Genomic DNA, 14054 nt, shown 5'->3' with positions numbered 1-14054 from the left:
TCCTGACTTCACAGCGCTCTCGAGTGACTCCCAGCCAGGGTAAGGAGGCTCTGGTGCTGCAGTGGGAGGGCAGGAAGGATGGGTTTATCCCATGTCTGTAGAGGTTTCAGAGGAGGAAGGCCGCAGATGAGCGCGCGCGGTGCCGGGTGCAGCCAAGGCTGTAATTAGTCATCTGCCGGGCTCTGCAGGGCGCATCTCGCAACGCGGTGCCTTCAGCACATCGCAGTCCCACAGCACAGAGTTTGGGAAACACTTGCACGTACACGTAGGGTGTGTGCACGCCTGGACACACGTACATGCCCTCAAGTCTGGTTGTTAACCGCTTGCAGCCTGTTAACAGCGTGCTCTGTGGGTCCGGAGCTGGAATTCCCCACGTGGTGTTAGCAGTGAGCCGGGGAATTTGTCTCCTCCTTGATGAAAGCCCTTAAAGTATTCCAGGTTTTTCCTTCTAAAGCTTAAAAACGCAACCAGCACCGTGGATTGAGGCTCAGCGCAGTCATGAGATGCTGAAGTGGGCGACTGATTTGCCTTTTTAACCCATGGGTGCAGACGTGCTTCAGCCCGGGGCAGATTTCCTGACCAAAGGGAGACTCTCGCAACTGGAAGCCCTTAAGCAGAGCTGAAAGAAAAGTGCCAGATGCTGCAAAACCAGCGATTAAAACTGCAAGAATAAGCAATGCAGGGAAGCAGTTATCATTCTCGCCTTGAAAAGGCCGCCTGCTTATCTCCAGTGCTTGGCCTCACTCAAGCCATCTACAACCAAGTTGAAGAACTACAGACCTTTGGCTCTGTTTGTTATTCCTTTATGGATTGTTGCAGTGGAAAAATGGTTTAAGTTGTGACTGTTCCAAGCTTTTTGAAACAGCACAGCTTTCACAATACACAGAAGAAGCATAAATAATGGCAGTTGGTGGGTTTGTTATTTTAGTGTTATCAGAGACAATTATTACGTGTCTCTCGTGGTGCTTGATTTGCTTTTCCTCAGCATCTGGCTTCAGAGGCCACTGGGAAGTGACAAGAGGTCAACACCTTGGAGAATCAGTTCTTAAGTCTTGACCAACAGAATGAGGGTTAACAGGAAGAATGTGTATTGCAGGTAGGAAAACCCGCATGTAATGATGATGCATTCAGCGTCAGAAATAAGCAAATAGGAAACTTAAGAAAGTAATTCCTTCATATCAATTTGAGTATAATTTATATTCAGGCCTTGGTTAATCTCATCTAAATTTAGGTGTTCCGAGGTCTCAAATTTAAGAACATCATTATCCAAATCAGTTTTCTGCATTAGGCAGTGGGGGTTAGAAACAGGCTTGAATTATTCCCCACTGTAAAGTGTTGCCCTGTATTGACTAGGTCAGTGTTTGCTGTACCTCCTGTGGTTCCTGAAGGTGGCTGAGATCAATTTGGACTCCAAGTCTGACCCTAAATTAATGAGTTTATTTATTTATTCAAGATGTTATTCTTAGGATGTGTTTTCCCTGCTCGTGCCAGGGGTTGGACTGGATGACCTTTAACAGTCTCCTCCAACCCAAACCATTCTGTGAGTCTGTTAGTTGTTTCTCATTTTCTGTGGCAGGGGTTTATGTGTTGACACCATCTCGGGTACATTTTCAAAAGCAGTCATTTGGGACACCAGCACTGTGTCCATTTTGCATGATTCGGATACTATTGTGACTTTCAAAATCTGGTTTGTCCCTCTCAGCTAGATCCTGTTACTGTATTGCCACGAGTACATTAGATAGAGGAAACCCCCCTTGGCAAAGCAAAAGCCAAACCCATTGTGTACTGTGGGCTGATTCCATAACACAAGCTCCTTTTCCTTGGGAAGGGCCAGTGTAGCAGCAGTGCACGATGACACCTCACCATGCAACAGCAGCAGCATCGCGTGCACGGTCGGGAACTTGTGCGGAGTGAATCCCTGTTTAAACCTGGGCTTAACCACAACCTTGGAGGAGAGCTTACTGCAACAAAGAGGGAAGTGTGCAGTCCATGGTCAGTTGGTTCCTATGAGGCAACTTTCTTGTTTGTCAATTTGACTTTGTTTAATGTTCCTCAGGTGAAACATGGAAGTGACAGAACAGAAACGTTGGGCTTGTGCCTTACTTCGGAGATCTGTAGTGTAACAGATTGATGTTCAAACTGGAAATAATGCGTGTCTTTGATCATACTCTTACTTATTTCACCTCAAAGTAATCCTCTGGTAATTACCTGCTCTTAGGGGCTACTGAGAATCTGGACTGAGTGAGCACAGTGCTCTGGAGGAGCCAGGCTCATCCCAGCTACTTTCGGAATCCTGCTTTTGTTGACGTGTCTGAGAGCTTGTGTGATTCTTTGCTTTTTACCCTTTGTTAAAAACAAGCAGATTAACCACTTTCCTGTTCCATAAGGATGCTTTGTTACTGAACTAGTTTATCTGAAGCTCAGAAAAGATGTGCAAGGCTAAAACAGCTTTTGTATGAGGCATGAGAGGGAATCTCGTGCAGCTTTGAAGTTTGCTGAACAATTTGATCAAGTATCAGTCATGGATTTTACTTACAGACCAAGGCCAGACTCAGATGACTGATGCTGTGGGGTACAAGAGGTGCGGGTCCCCTTCCGATCGTGGTATAGGTCTGGGTACACCTCTCTGTTGTACCTGGGGACAGGGCATCAGCATATGCAGAGGAGCACAGAGTAGGTAAAGGAAAGTTGTACCACAGCAGGGTCTGGTTGAAATGGATCTTCCCCACCTCTTCTGAAATGATCATGCAGTGAATTCTGCCTTACAAGATACTTGAGTATTAAACAGCCTTCCATTTTCCGTGAGGAATACTGCAGCTCTCTTACTGGAACAGTTTGTAGACTAAACAGGGATGGCTTAAAAACTTACTGCAGGTGTGAATGCAATGTGTCCTGTGTTAAGTAAATCTTAAGTAACGATCATAGTTAAAATTTTCAGTTTGAGATACCGTGACCTATTCTATTGGCAAATCTGAGTGACCACACTGGTAGTGAAAGATACTGAAAGATAATGGTGGGTTGTAAGTGAGTTATAGTGGGCATCAGGACCTTTATAAGGGTGCATGTAGTTGTAATGAGCACTGAAATTCAGGAAAACAAAACATAGTTTCCAACCAGGAAAGTTCTTAATGCTTTACTGAGAGGATGTTGGAATTCCTGCTGCTTCGAACCTGAAATAACGACACGGAGCAGTCCTTAGGACATGCAAGATGCTCTTGGAGAAAAGAGGTGGTGTGGAGACAGGGGTGCACAGGCTCTGGGACTGTCTGACTAGTCACTGCATGCTAGTTATGTGCGAGAGGTAAACAGCCTGCTAATGAGGTTTACAGATGGAGTTTAAATTGGGAGGGGTTCCCGGGGCTGCTCAGGAAGAGAAAATACACAAAGAGGCAGAGATGAACAATGTGGCCAGGAAACTGTGTGTGGTTCAGCAAGGAAGGAATAGAGCTTCCTTCATCTGACAGGGAGTGGGAGAGGAAGAGGACAGAGGAAAGTGGGTAAAACAGCGGGAGAAGTCCAGGAGGAAGGAGGCGAGACCTACAAGTATGATGGGGGAGCAAACCCAAACAAGACGTGCTTGTAAAGTCTGGGAGTGTGCAACGAGAGGGATGTGATGAAACATCTTGATAGTCTTGAGTGTGTGGCATGGATGCCAAGTGGAAATAAAAGCAGATAATAACCCACTGCGTGCGCATGTTCTAGCAGAAATTGTGTCTGTAATTGCTTAACAGTGTTGACAAAAGTAATTACAGCACTTTACTCGATAATTCAATGAAGTTGACTTGAAAGTGCCATGAAAATTACATACAGAGGGTATACACATTGCACAGGTCTGGGGTACTACTTGTTGCTTGTCCTTATGAAAATACTACACAAGTTTAGAGGCTGCTTTTGTGTCAGTAAACAGAATTACAGCGTGCTTCTCTTCCTGGTCATGTGTAGGGAAGAGGGCTTTCATTTGTATTCCTTGTATCAAACACACCAGAGGCCAGTTGGAATGAAATGGGATGGGGTTACAAAGGGTGTTAAAAGTGCTTGCGAGACTTTGGAAAACACCTTTTAGACGGATGTGCTCTGTGCTAAACTCCGTTGTGTACGCAGAGAGCTGGTTCTGGATGATAAAGTGCACCAGAACCTAAAGATAAAGCCTCAAGGAAAACCTTCTGATAGTGTTGAGAGCGGGAGGTCTCAGCCTTTCCCGTGTGTGCCATCGCCGTGTTTTGCCCTTCAGCAGCTTTCTCATCTCTCAAGTCACCACGAATTCTGAATTTGTTCCTTATCTTTCCTGCAAGAATTACTGTTCCCTCTAATGTAGGAAAGAACCTTCACCCTTCCAAATGAAGCTATTGCTCATGAACTAAGTGGGGAGCATAACCCACAGGCATTGGGGTAGCACCTTAGATAATCCTTCATGCTAAGTTGGCACTGAACCTCCATTCTGGCCTTCAGCCCTAAGAAGAGCATCTCACAGTCATCCTTCTCTGGGACTAAACTCTCCAAATCATCAGCAGTATTTTTGTCTTCCAGCAAAGTACCCAAAATAGGATGGTTTTACTGGTTTTTGGTTGGTTTTCGTGCCTTTGGAAGCTCATGAAAGCTGATTCCCTCCTTGCTAGGCTCTTGTAACAAAGCCCAGTCTCCCTTCTCTTGTTAGACAGCTCGAGTTCTTCCTCTGCCTGTCTTTAGCTGCTGATCAGCTTTCTGAAGACAAGCAGATAGAACATTGGGTTTCCCTCAAAAGGGATGAAAACCCCCTGAAAACATCTGTGCTATCTGAGATTGAGGTAAAATGGAATGGGAAAACCAAGTCAAGCAGACACTTTGCGGAATCAGGCTTCGCTAATTTCTGTTGTTAAACACAGTGCATCTGTGTGACAAGTTTGTGTCTGAGCACACCCGTGTGTAACACCAGTGGGTCTGAAACCTGCACCAGTATTTATGAGCTGCCTTCAGTGCTGGAACAGTAGCTTTGGGGCTTAAAATGTTTTTGGTTTTAGGCTGAGGGTTGGCTGAAGCGAATTCACAGCCTGGGCACTCATGGTCTGAGACATCAGGAATGCCACGGGTACTGCTGTGAAGAATGCAGTGTTCATTCACTGGGTCACTTGTGTTGGAGGGGAGGTGTTTGCTTCTCCTTCCCACCCTCGTGCTAATGGTGCCTCAGAGCTTCTTCAGGAATTCTGCAGTTCATGTTGTGTGTTACAGGTATTTGGTAGTAAACAGAAGATGTCTAAGTTGTGAGGTGGGATTTGGGGTTTTAGCTCCCTCTGCTAAAAGGAGATGTTGTTAAGGAGAATGTTTTTCTTGCTTAAGAATCTTGTTTAAGCTCTGCTTTGGCCCCTTTCTCTTTGGTTCACTGGTGTGTTTTGAGCTTCTGGACTCCTGTCCAAAGTTTAAAGAACAATAACTAGTCAAATGTGAAATAATGTCAATCGAACCAACCTATGACTCAACAGTCAACCAAGTCATCCTGGACCCGCATCAAATGGACTGAGGCCAAGACCTAGAATTGGCACACATCCCCATCCCTCTTCTCCATATATTTCCACTGAAGCAGAGCCCAGAATGCAACACGTTGGTTAATATTCCATAATAAACTGCTCTGCATATAAATGTATTCTTTTCATTGACAAAAAAAGTGTGAAAGCCCATGCCAGGGGTAAAGGCAGTTGTGCAAGGCTTCATACAGACTGACAAGGAAATGGAGTTTCTGCACTGAAGAATTTACCACCTCAACTTCTAGTATCAGTTCCACTTTTAAACAGAGCTGCCTTGAAGTCTGTAGAAGGAATTAAGGAAGAACCGTTCCTTTCTGCCTCTCTTGCTCTGTGTCTGTCTTTCCCTCTTCCTCCTCCTCAGAGTTAGGGCTTTATTTCTGTGTTTAGATCTGTATTTCTTTTAATTGTTGTGTGCGTTTTATTTTGGCACAGCAGGAAATGGTTATGCAGTGTTAATACAAGCACAGGCTGTGCGCATCTATAAAAATCAGTGTCCGATGACTGTTAGAGGGTTCCTCTGGCAGCAGGGGAGTCTTGATTTGTGTTTTCAAAATAGCAGAAATGAACTTTCTAATTACCAGTCTAAGTTTATTTATAGCTTTGTGATTCAGTTTGACTGCACGAGGCTTATCCTGCAGCTTTGAAAATACCTGCTCTGGGACTGTTGCAGTTCAGTTTAATCTTTTACTGCTTTTCTTACAGTTCCATTAATATTTTTCCATGTACGTTACAGTCAGCTTTCCAGATGTCTCCTGCCTTCTTTCCTAGCAACATCATTTTGGCAGGCTCTGAGTGCAGTCCTGTGATTGACACAGGCGTTCGCGTTGGGATGGCCAGAGCCCGTGTACATAGCTCACACTGAGGTCATTAATGGAACAAATCCTGTTTAATATTTTAAGTCCAGTTCCTCTGCTACAACATTAGTAAGAGTGCTTTAATAAGGAGTAAAATACTTTCCTGATATGTGCTGACTGCATGGGATAAGCTAAAATGCTGGGGCTGGTCTTAAGCTTGTGGGGCTGTTCTAATGCCGGAATACCTCTGTGAGGAGTTCTGCAGTCTTGCTGAATTCAGCATGCTGGCAAGTGAGCTGAGTGTGGTACAGGATTAGTAGGTTAGGATTAGTAATTTGGGGAGGGTACGCTGGCTCCTGGATCATTTGTAAGGCTCAGAAAGTGAAACTGCTCCAAGGAAGCAGCACCCTGGTAGAACTTAGCTCGGTGGCTGCTGAGACGGGAGACAGTGCTTGCTGCATCAGAGACTGGGAGCAACTTCGGGTGATGTGCTTAAAATGGGGGAAAAAACACCGATTTCCTATTAGATTTTTGAGCTGTCTTCTGCTGCGTGCATGTCAGTCTTGCAGCTTTCTCAATGAGGGTGTAATCAGGGTCTGCTTGCCCCTTAGTTTGTGAACGCAGAGCACATATGTATGCATAGAAAGCTGGATGTATCTGCGAGATTGAGGTCCTGAAAGTCAAGTGCATAAATAGTGATCCCCAACGTGTCTGTAAATAGATGTAGATCAAATGCAGGTTTTGTTATCCAGCAAAGCATAAAGAATGAGGCCGGATTTCAGTCTGTATTTTTGTGTGAAGCTTTTATTTAAGTATAAAGGTACCGGCTTTGGTCTTACTCTTGCGTTGTTTTTATTTCCCTGCCTCTTTATTTATGAAACGAGGACTCACAATTAAGTTAAAAATAAACATAAATAAAAAAGCCACTTTGGAAAAATACGCATAAATGGATTCCTATGAACAGTAAGCCCTACCCTTGAAGGTAAGGCTTTTTGGCTGCTTTACTGGAGCGCTGTAATAAATGTAAAAGTTTAGAACATAGAATTTAATTATCGTCTTCTGGTCATAAATACTTGAGGCTGTAGTACATTTGAAATCCCAGGAGCTGCAGCTAAGGTTGCAGCTGCAACATCAATTACCATTTATCCATTCCAAGAAAGCTTTGCCTGTGCCCTTGAAACCTTTACGTTCTGGAGAGGGTCCAGAAGGGGGGAAGAAAAGCAGTCGCATCGCTCGCTGCCGTTAGCGCTTCTTTCCCGCTCCCGTGCGGCTCTAAAATGGGAGCAGACGCCATTTCGGAGCAGGACAGAGGGGCAGCCGTGGCCGGTTCCCCCCCGAGAGCACCGGGGCACCTGCGCCAGGGCCTGGGCCTCGGGAATCAATGTCCTGCAGGGTCAGAGAGAGCCGTCAGAGGGCTCGGTGCCCATCGGGAGCCTGCGCTGGTTGATGTGGCGGGGCTCCGTCCCTCGCACGCTGCTGGGAATCTCCGCAGGTGACTTCGTTAACGTAATGCTGGGATTCGCCTGTGCTCAGGATTGGGGTGGGTTTCATTTAATAGAATATAATTTATGGGAAGTGAAACAACAAGGCTTGGAATGATAGTCCCTGCTGCTTCTGCCCTGCAGTGGAGAAACACAAGCTCCCTGTGAAACCTGTTCTTAATCATACGCTTGTCATTGAAGCTCTGCTACAGAATCACAGAACCACAGAGTGGTTTGGGTTGAAGGGACCTTAAAGCTCCTCCAGCTCCAACCCCTGCCACGGGCAGGGACCCCTTCCACTAGAGCAGCTTGCTCCAAGCCCCTGTGTCCAACCTGGCCTTGAACACTGCCAGGGATGGGGCAGCCACAGCTTCTCTGGGCACCCTGTGCCAGCGCCTCAGCACCCTCACAGGGAAGAGCTTCTGCCTAAGAGCTCAGCTCAGTCTCCCTGTTTAAGTTTAAAAATTATTTTCCATAAGGGATTTATGTAAAGACTTTCCTTGATGTAAAATGAAGTCACTTTGTTCTGAGCTCAGTCTTTCCTGGATTATCAAGTCACGATGCAGCATTTATCTGGATCCGCAATCATGGAAATGGGGTTGGTCATTTTGGCTTTCAGAGGGGCTGTAGAACAGTGGTACTGGGTGCATTTATGTACAGGCTTTGGTTAAACACTGTCATCTGTAGCAGGTCTTTAGTTTGTTACAGGGGACACGCTTGTAATCCAGAGCAGCACTGTTACAAAGCAGTGCACTTCTCTGTTCAAGTGCAAAAAGCTTAAATAGGTGGGTTCTGTATCCAAGTTGTTTGGAGGGCTGCTTGGTTTGGCTGGTTTGTGGGTGTGTTGTGCTTGCAGGCAGGCAGCAGGAGCGTTGGAGTCTGCACCCCAGGACCCCTCTGCCTTTGGGTAAGTTGTGGGTGTTTAATGCTCACTGATAACAGCCAGGCTGTGCACACCCTGCATGTGCCTGCAGGAGCTTAGGGCAGCCTGGGAGGAAAACGCTGGGATTCACCAATTTTCAGTCTCTTTAAACTTCAGTGAGCACATTACAAGAGGCAGAAGACACCATCGGAACCAGTGGTAACCAGCAAAATGTGGGTTTGAGCCGATTTTCAGTTGGCAAATATACAAACATTGTCGTGACAAGGATGGTGTCAATAGCATTGGTTTAGAGTATTTTTCCTGCTTGAACTGAAAACTACCTTCCTGCCTAGGAGGGTATAACAATAATGAGTAGTTTCTGTAGTTCATAAAGAAATAAGTAAGCAATTCAAGAAATGTAATCAGTTGGTGTGTGCAGCTGAGTGTTTGCATTGTTCTCCTTGCTGGAAGATAAGACTGGGCCAGATGGCAATGACATTGAGGATCGGGTCTGTACTGTTGGCTTGGTCATACTACTCAGACAGATAAGTAACTCGTCGTTAAGAATATGTTAGCTCAATAGTAAGGTGACTTAGGCTGGAGAGCCAGGACTCACTGTGTGCAGTGTTTTGTGGTTGGGGTGTATCATGACTGAGTGCAGTTCGTGCTTGAGCATTAAATTAGAAGTAGGAGCAAAATGAATAGTCTTACTAAGTGACAAGTCAAATAAATATAGCCAAATTCTGAGTCAAATATAGTTTCTTCCCACCCTAGACATACTGCATCCATTTCTTTCCTTGGAGTTGGCAGTTGGATGTGAAAAGCATTTTCTTAGAGGTTTTTAGGAGCCAGTTGCAAGTCTTCTGGTTTTGCAGTTTGTAATAGCACCAGGGAGTACCTTGTTTGTCCTTGTGTATGAAACAAACTTGTATTATACATTGCCCCTGACCTTTTCTATAGGGTAGATATTTTTAAGACGGTGGCAATTGCAAAGCTGAGAGCTGCTGCTTTGATGAGCACCCACAGGTTTCCTGAGATGCTGCTGCTCTCATCTCAAGCTCACAGCCGTTTGCATTAAACGCAGTTAGGTTTGAATCTGTTAACCAGCTTCTAATCATAGAATCCCAGACTGGTTTGTGTTGGAAGGGAGCTTAAAGCTCCTCCAGCTCCAACCCCTGCCACGGGCAGGGACACCTTCCACTAGAGCAGCTTGCTCCAAGCCCCTGTGTCAAGCCTGGCCTTGAGCACTGCCAGGGATGAAATCTGTTCACCACATTCCCATTGCATGTGTGTAACTTGTTAGTGGTGCTAATGTAAATTGCATTTTTAAAACAAGTTTACCCTTCAACAGCACCATGCTGAGGTGGGCACAGTTTCAGACAGAAACGCTCATCACTCCGAGCTTTCACACACTGGTGGAGAGTTGCAAGTCCTAGAGTGTAAATGACAGTAATTCTTGTTGCTGGAAGTTTTCATCTCTTCACTAGAGGGGTTTTGGCTTTATAATAGAAAGTCACAAGGAGGTAATACGTGTTTCTAAGTAATACTGTAGTGCTAGTGGGTTCAGCGAGCACGTTCTGGGTTGTATCGGGGAAGGTTTATACTTCACAGCAAGGAGAGAAGAACGACACACATCTTCCTGCTCGGAGGTTCGTGGCTGGTTGCTGTGAGTCCGATGACCACCGTATCGGTGTCCGGCTGGAACAGCCTCACCAGAGGCACATGGTGCCGGTGTCTCGATGTGTCCCCTGGCCTCTGGGACCCGGGAAGGGGACAACGGGACCTGTAGGGGAGCCAGGAAGGGGAAACCACATCCCCATAAACGTTTCCACACCTGACTTAATGTAAGTTTGAACCTTGAGCCTGGTTTGAAAGTCTCGGGTGAATGATTAACATGGACATGGCTTTGGTTAAACAACTTGATTTCTGCAGAGCTCGTGCCTCTGCCTGCATCTTCTTGTCTCTAAGTCTTTCCAGCCTACCCCCACACAGTTCCTTGACTGGCAGTGATAAATCTGTCTATGCAAGTCAATAGAACTAGATTGTCTGTAGTGTCTGAAAGCACACGGGAACGGAGCTCAGGACCCTCAAACAAACACTGTGCCTCCCAAAATAAAATTAATTTGAGTTTTTGCAAATTTAGAATCCTTAAAATTTGGATTTATTTTTTCCTCTCTCATCGGTGCTGCTTGACTTGTGTTTAGGTCAGAATCACACTTTATTGGGGTTGGAGATTAAAAACATTTCTGCAAATAACGATAACTTTTTCATTATTCTATTATCTCAGAGTGTAATTTCCCTCCCTTACCTCTTCCTTAGGAAGTGGTTGTTTGTCTTTTACTTTAGGTAAAGACTAACATGAAACCTGCAGCCAGCTGGGTGTAGCTCTTGCAGGAGTCCTTATGCACTATAATCCCTCTGTTCTCCATGTCTCAGGCAGGCAGAATCGTGTTTTACACAACCAGGGGACTGTCAGTGTCTGGCAGCTCTCCACACAGTTAGTAAATATTGGCCTTATCTGATATAGCCAGGCTTGAAAAGATATGCCAGGAGCCCAGATTAGATTGCTGGCTACTGCTTTATTAATCAGTGTAATAATTTATTTTTAGTTTTGGAAGTCGTATCATCTGTTTTCTTTCTCATATGACATTTTCTATGGTTCTGGTGCAGAAAGTGAGCCCTGTTTAAAAATTAAAGGTGATTGAACAGTTTCAGTGGAACGTGTTTGGCACTACCGTGGTTTCTATGACAGTTGATGAATATTTCCTTAAAAATGCTCTTGTCAGAAATGCGTAAAGTATAAAGAGTTTTATTTTTGTATCTAAATTAGCTGTCTTCAAAACTCCGCGCAGAAAGATGTCTCCATCTTTTTCTGGATTTAATCATGTTAATGAAATGAAGCTCTCAAGTTATATGTTCCTTATTTAAAATCGCAGGCTCCCAGCCTGTATTTCAGTGTGTAAACTGAGATTTTGAGTGTAAGAAAAGGAAGAAAAAGAAAAAATAAGACAACTTAGAGTAGCTTCTGATTGGCCAGTGATTACTGATTTAATGGGGAGAGGAGGGTTCTGCATATGACACGACAAGAGTGGAGAAACAGTTTAATTCCTTTTCCCAAATGGATCAATGAGCTGGGGAAAAACAGGTCAAAAGCAGCACAACAAACCAAACAACAGAAAAAAGCAATCTGCTCAAGGCCAGGTTGGACGGGGCTTGGAGCAAGCTGCTTTAGTGGAAGGTGTCCCTGCCCATGGCAGGGGTCGGAACTGGATGAGCCTTAAGGTCCCTTCAGCCAAAACCATTCCAGTATTCTATGGTATTTGCATGGTCCTGATCGAACAGCTTTGTGGAGGCAGAAGAAGTAGATTTGAGTTGTCAGCTTCCATGAGGACAAGAAGCCTCATTGAAGCAACCTGCAAATCCATAACCATTAGTTTCTGTCGTCATGGGAGGAGATGGGGCCATGCGGTGGCAGTTTCCATCGTTACAGTATTCATTCCTCGAGTGCCTCTGCTCCAAGGAAGGCAGTTGTGCTTTGTAGAAATTAGGATGAGCGTGTAATTAAAGATGCGTGTTTGCAAGGACATCAAATAAATGTGACTGGGTTAAATTACATTCTGCCATTACTTGGATGTTGAGTGCTGGATTGTGCAACCCTAGTGTTTTATTATAGTGCTCTGCTCTTTAGAGAAGACAGATGAATTGGAAAACACCGAAAAGCCATCATATGGATCATAAACAGGATTACAGTCAATCGGGGACTGCCACTTCTGTTGACAGCCCACCTAATGCTGGTTGTCAGACTCTGTAGAGTGATGGTGTAGAAGTAGTGTTGCAGCAGTTCACAAATGTTGTCTGAACACCCTGGAGTGATGTGTTGGATTTGAGTTCTTTCCCAAGTCCTGAAAAGGAGTGTTCTTCACTGGTGGCCTTTTTTCCTCCTCTTTTCCTTAAGATTGCCTCATTTACTTCATTCCCTGGCCAGTCTTTCCTGTTGAAGCCTTCACACCATCCTTGCTCTCATCTTAACACTTCTCCTTGCCACAGCTATTCCAGCATGTTGGGGCTGTTTCTATGTTCTTGTCTGGTTTTCACTCTTCTGCTCAGCCCTCCTTACTCAGCTTAGACAGGGATCACCTTCTCCCCTATCACACACCAGCTTCTTGTTTTGTAGGGAGGTCCATGTGTACCTGAGGTCTCCGCATGCCTGTGCTTTATTTCCCCCAACACAAGCAATTTTCCCTTTTCTCTGCCGTCTGGTTCCGTATTTGTCAAGGTGTGGGCTTCACTGGCACGTCTGTTTTGGTTTGATTTTATCCCTCTGTATTCAAGTGGTAAGGTTCCCACTCCTGTTTTTATTAACCAGTTCCCTCCTGGTCAGAACCAACGCACCAGGGACAGGAGAGGTTTCATTTGGGCTGGAATTCCAGGGGTTTTGTGAGCGTTGGAGCGCTGTGAGTTGGTTTCTTTAAATGCGTAACCAAATCCGCTCAGCCTTTCTTGAGGAAAGGAAGAGGAATTTTCCATGCCGAAGCCAGCCCATGTGCAAATGTTCGGCCCCCATCAGGGAACGTGGATGTTCTGGAGAGCTTTTGAGTAAAGGCACCGAAGTCTTAAAAAGAGGTGTTATTTTCTAGCTTCATCTGGAAATGGCTGGAGCCCTGTTGGACAGAATTGTCTGTGGGGATTGCTTTGGGCATACACTATAGGAATGGCAGTTTAAAATGGTGCAGATAAAGCCAACAAGATGGACCTTACCGCAGGCAGCCCTCAGCAGGTCTGGGCGGTGTTGCTCACATGCGCTGCAGAGCATCAGGCTCTGAGCCTCACCGCCACCACTGGTTCTGCTGGTTCAACCCTTACCATTGGAAGCAGCTCGGAGGTGGTTACAACAGATCATTTATTGCTCTAACAGCCTTTATTCTTTCATTAGAGAACCAGCCCTTCAGTTGGGAATGGCCTCTTTGTTTACATAGGAAAACCAGCTCCTCAAATTAGGAATACACGTTCTTTTCCTAAAATGCTGGGGTGAAATGATCATTTATTACTGTGAATTTATACCCATATATGGCTTAATTTGCACAGCTTCTTTGGGGTAATAATATCCCAGTCGAAAACTCTGTGATGATACTGGAAATGAAGCTCTTCTAGGACTGTGCAGGCTGCAGTGAATGTGACAGTAATGAAAACAATATGGAATAAAAGCATGTTTTAAGAGTCAATTTTAAAGGTTAGGGTAATTGTGCAAGAAACTTGGCTTCAGAAACGTGTAAGGCAAGTAATCCTGACCTAGTCAAATAGGCCATGAAAAATCCATGCAGCTTTCCTTCTGCTTTGTGGAATTCAGTGTTTAACTCTTCCAGAGTCTGTGTGCAGAGCTGGGGATGAGGGCAATCCATTTCTTGCAGTCAGGAATATT

General features: G+C 45.1%; 1 protein-coding gene across 1 annotated transcript in view; it reads left to right on the top strand.

The window, feature by feature from the left end:
* The window catches only part of NR3C1 (nuclear receptor subfamily 3 group C member 1), a 61848-nt gene that overhangs the window by 20709 nt on the left and 27085 nt on the right, over positions 1–14054 (top strand). The window lies entirely within an intron of this gene.

The sequence above is a fragment of the Pezoporus flaviventris genome, unplaced genomic scaffold (assembly GCF_033815535.1).
Source record: "Pezoporus flaviventris isolate CSIRO_AGI_PZ_B2104156 unplaced genomic scaffold, CSIRO_AGI_Pfla_v1 ptg000023l, whole genome shotgun sequence".
NCBI lineage: Eukaryota > Metazoa > Chordata > Aves > Psittaciformes > Psittacidae > Pezoporus > Pezoporus flaviventris.
Note: the sequence above shows the minus strand (reverse complement) of the source record. Positions and strands in the feature narration are given on the sequence as shown.